The sequence below is a fragment of the Scylla paramamosain genome, chromosome 6 (genome assembly GCF_035594125.1).
Source record: "Scylla paramamosain isolate STU-SP2022 chromosome 6, ASM3559412v1, whole genome shotgun sequence".
Classification (NCBI taxonomy): Eukaryota; Metazoa; Arthropoda; class Malacostraca; order Decapoda; family Portunidae; genus Scylla; species Scylla paramamosain.
Window position 1 is genome coordinate 3,067,501 of NC_087156.1, and position 5,000 is coordinate 3,072,500.

Consider the following 5,000-nt stretch of genomic DNA (forward strand, 5'->3'; position numbering starts at 1 on the left):
TATACCGTTTACCTTTGATTAATCTAAACTTCTTTTCAACATTCTCGTAATCTACTTTGGTTCCATTGCCCAGTGAAGAAAAAACCAAGTATATAATGCAACATTAGGCAACAGGAGTGAGTTGCAGATCATGAACCGACCACTTTCTAGGCTAAAAGGACGAAAGCCTGCCTTAACCCGTTGTCCAATTAGTGACGAGCTTATAAAACCAACAAAGGATTAATCAAAAATCTGAAAACATACAAGAGCTGCAGCAGTACGCAGCAGTAGTGGTGGTGGTGCAGGTAGAAACACACAAGTGACAGGAAAAAGCACAGAAAGGACGATGAGAAACGGCAACGATAAGACATGCCAGTAAAAGCAGAACAATAACAGGAAACGGCATAGAGGAAAGGAAGAAAGAGCATCGAGGAGACAAAAGAGAAAGGGAAGGTAGGGGAAGGCAGCCACACTACAACACACTAATCAGTCACTTCACGGATTAACAAGCCACAAGACGCCTCATCCAAGATAAAGTAACATAAATATATCTCCTTACACTCATTGCTCACCTCCAACGACCTAGTTTAGTTCCCTTCCCACCCTTCCCGCGCTGCTTCCTGTCCTCGATCACCCCTTTGTCGTCAATTTAAGTTTCAACATCCCCTCCTTCCTCTTCCCTTTCCCCTTTCCCGAGGCGCCGCCTGTCCCCTATCACCCTTGTTATCTTCACGGCAAAAGTAAGAGCATGGCCTTGTCTATCTTATTCCCTAGTGGTTGATTTCCATAATTCGTGATTATTGCGCCTCTGATCACCTCTAAAGGACCCCTTGATTGTGATTAGCGGGGCGTTCGTCTGGCTCATGCGCGGAATACTGGTTCCAGTCCCCATCAGACACGCAGGATAAAAGTACGGGGAAAAAACGTAACAAAGAATTGAGCACGAGTTGCGTTAAATGTCCACCGCTCGAAACCATTAAGAACGGAAAGGGTGGGAACGCTGGAGGGAAAAATTTCGTTCTACATCGTATGAAATTAACAATGCAAAGAACTCGTTTCACATTTATTGAATATTGATGCAGAGCAGAAGGGAACGCACGGATGACGAAAAGTGAATGTGTGAGTGGGGGGAAAAAATCAGGAAACAAAGTTGAACATGAGCAATAGAAATAAGGGAAAGGGAATGACGAATGGAAGAAGGGGCAGGGCATAAAAGAAAGTGGAGGAGAGAGAACAGGAAGAGGGATGAGAGAAAAAAAAATACAAACAACTAAGTCTTGAGATTCTAACATGACTTCTGGGAAAGAAAAAAAAAGTTTGAAGGCCCCTCCCCGTCCATTAATCTTTCAGGCTGAGGAGAATGAATGAAAAGTGTAATATATATATATATATATATATATATATATATATATATATATATATATATATATATATATATATATATATATATATATATATATATATATATATATATATATATATATTTGGTGTTAATGCATTCAGTATCTTATTTACTAGTATTTAATTTTTTATAACTGGCCAAGTTCGTGATTATTTTATTCAGGTATACATGAAACAAATCGCTACAATTACTTTGCATAGGTTACAATTACTTTGCATAGGTTCATGCCGTCTACTCACTTCAGGTCTGGATGATCTGACTCCAGTGTGAAAGTCAGGATGAGGTCAAGCCTCTCCTAGCAATCCCTCCCTCCGACACGCGCTCTGCAGGAATATATAAATAAATAAATTGAAGTAATAACAATTTTGTCAAGTGGAAAGGACAAGGGCACAAACTTTGATAAGAGGGAAACGCGAGGAAGTTTATGCATGACGCACTTTGCTGCTAGGACGTAACAACTCGCTTAGCATGCCAGGAAGAAAAATTAACCTGTAAAAAATAGAAACAAAAAAAAATAGACCAAACAAAAAAAAAAAAATAATAATAAAATAAAATAAAAATAAAATAAAAACATGGATATAATGACGTACAGTTCCTGGGAACGTGAGTGCAGGAAAAAATGATATGCAAAACACTACTGTATATTACCTAAGTGGAAGCTATCGTCCTTTGAGGCATTTAGCTCTTATTTCAGCGGTCCTGAGAGAAGCGATCGTTTTCGACACACTATTTGCAGGGAAAATGCAGCAGGGAACCTTGCTGCTAATGGATACAGGTAAATGGATCACCATAAGCAGGAAGTCAACGATAGACAGTATTTTAACATGCACAACATCCATAACATTCAACACTCATAACAACATGCAAACTTTTAGCAGATGATGTCATTTACTTGAAAAAAAAAAAATCGTAATTTCGTCCGCACTAGTCAAGAATTGCATAATCCTAAAACTATCGAAAATTGTTGAAACGAGTACAAAGTCAACATTTCGCATTTTCACAAAGTAACGTATAACCAGAAAACTAACATTCTCCTTAAACCAAATAATAACTGAATAAAAACTAGAAGCAAGTGCATCTTTTACCTTTACGAGAAGCAGGAGCTGGAGGAGGCGGAGACGAGTTTGCGAGGCTGCCACCCAAGGCACGTCCCGCCACTGTAGCCAGGTTGAGTCTGCTTCAGGACAAACAAGCCACTTCAAACTTCCACCTTCGTGCTTAAACTCTCTCATTTCAAAATCGAAAATGCAAGCAGAGTGTAGGAACTGTCTGTATTGGGAAGCGCAGAGGTAAGCCCCGTCCTGCCTAAGCACAGGGCAGCAACAGTCCAACCTTAAACACCAGCTGTGTGTATAGGATCTTGTAACACTATATTTCTACACAGCAGGGAGTGGCACATCCGTTTTGCATTTTGTAATACTAGTTGTGCACCAAAATTACACACTTTTCTTGTATCACTAAATCTGCACAATCGAGATCACACATTCGTTTTGCAACATTCATTATGATTAGTATTTGCTTTCGTTCTTTAGTCTATTCTACTCGTTTTTTTTTTCATAAAGCTTTTCTTTTTTATTATTGTTTTGGTATTTGTGCACAATGAAACTTGTCGCAAATTTATCTTTACCCTCATTTTCTGTCGTTATCCATTCCATGAAGTCAGAATAGTACCTCCTCAAGTCTCGCAATTAGCGGAGGCAAGACGCCAGAGGAGCCTCCACTTCATCGCATCCTAAGTAGATATTAGAAGGATAGGACAAGATGCAAAATAAGTTGTGATTGAAGAAGCTCAATGGTGAGGACAGAATGACAGAATAAGTAGGAGGATAAGAGGTTTCGAAAGGTGAAGGAAGTTAGGCGCATCTCCAAGACGATCAGGAATACGGGTAAGTTGCTGCATTAATTACTCTAGGTGAAGGATGGCAAAGTTAAAGGCTAGTTCACCAGATTGGTCAGTGAACGGGGATGAATGCCAAAGCTGGCGGTAAACACTGGTCTCTAAAAATAGTAATCTTCGAGAAAGGGAAAACAGAATGTGTTAAATTCCTTAAGTTAATTGATCGAAAAAAAAAAAACCATTTAGAGGTGTTAGGTGAGAGGTGGTCAGCACAGATTAATTTACTCTGAAACTGACTGATGGCTAAACCGGACGGTTGAAAATTCAGAACCTTAGGAGCTAGGGCACGAATGTAAGTGAAGTTGTTGCGCACGTATACACAGCATCCAGCTTTGGAATAAAATTGAGAATATAAAAAAGCTGGAGAGAACAGAGAAGGGGTTGCTGTCAGTACCCAGTAAACTTAGACGACTGTGTTTCGGTGAGGAAAACGATTAGGTTTTGTAGAGAAGGCATGCTCCGCAAACTGAAAATTTGATTCAAGGCACCAAATGTACAATTTAATGTAGAAAAAGAACGATACCAGAAGAGCCGTCCAACCTGGGGACTATTTTTTTATATTTTTTATGACGTCCATTTTCACTTTGTTTTGATGGCATGGCGTACGTATGTAAGGAACGCGCAGTGTATTGTGAGAAGGAAAAGAGTTGTCTTTAGAGGGCACTTTGACTTCCCTATTGTACTGAGACAAAAAGGAAAACGCTTAGGGAGGTCACAGCTACAGCTGGGTTGAAGGCAAGTTCACAGAATCCACCTATGCACAACATTAATCCTGCATCGGCGAGATCAAACACTCGTGTTTCAACACTAGATTTGCACCAGCAAAGTCACACATCCGTAGAGCACTAATCAAGCACCAGCGAGGAAACTCACACTACTAATCAGCTTCATCTTTCACCTTGGTGTCCTGCAGCCTTGGATCACAGTATAAACAGAGGATTGTGTTGCAATTTGTCCGTCACTTCCTTCCACTCCGTCCATGCGCTTCTGCCTTCCCACTCCTCGACCATTACTGGTTCACACTTATCTCTGCTCTCAACCAAAAGTGATAGAGAGCCTTTGCGTTCTTGTTTCTAGCAAGTACGCAGTTGCCGAGTATTTTCAGCAGAGTCTCAGCGCACCACTTACTACAACTCAGACGGACGCTGAATCACACACTGGCTGAGGTCAGTGTCAGTGAGGCTCAATGATTGGCGTTGATACCAGAACTCTAACAATTACACAATTACAATATGATTTTGGCGCGAAACTGTTTTTCGCTCAATGTCAATGCATTGTGAGATGTTGTTAAAGTTCCATGGCAGCGAAGTCGAGAAACGTGCAATCCCACCCGAGAGAATGACGTGACGGCACTACTTACTACAGGTATTCTTCCGCCAAGTGGGGGTGTCTTGAAGAAGCGTCCGTTCACGTTGCCTCTGTGGTAGGATGAAAGGATCGGACTGTCCGGACGCCCAACTTATCGTACAAACAGTTGTTCGGGGTGTGGTGAGACTTATCAAAGCGTCGGAGGGGAAGGAAGCATGCAAGCGGACGATGGTGTTTAATATGGAAAAGTATGATATTTGGATCGCTCAGCACGATGTCTCGTATGAACTTCGATTTTATAACAATACATTATTCTAATGTTCTTATAGTTATGTTAACGCTAATAATAGTGCATCGCAAATATTAACATGTTACAAGATCATTGAGTAACAGAAATATTTTGATACTATAAGG

General features: G+C 40.6%; 1 long non-coding RNA gene across 4 annotated transcripts in view; it reads right to left on the reverse strand.

Moving 5' to 3' along the window:
- Positions 1-4,751, reverse strand: part of LOC135101084 (uncharacterized) — an 8,443-nt gene extending 3,692 nt beyond the window's left edge. The window contains exons 1-3 of one of the 4 annotated variants that reach the window (XR_010269005.1): positions 4,639-4,751; positions 2,467-3,113; positions 1,621-1,704 (exon numbers count right to left, since the gene is read on the reverse strand). This is a non-coding gene — a long non-coding RNA (uncharacterized LOC135101084). The other 3 variants (XR_010269008.1, XR_010269007.1, XR_010269006.1) reach the window with 3 other exon arrangements.
- Between the last annotated feature and the right edge of the window lie 249 nt (positions 4,752-5,000).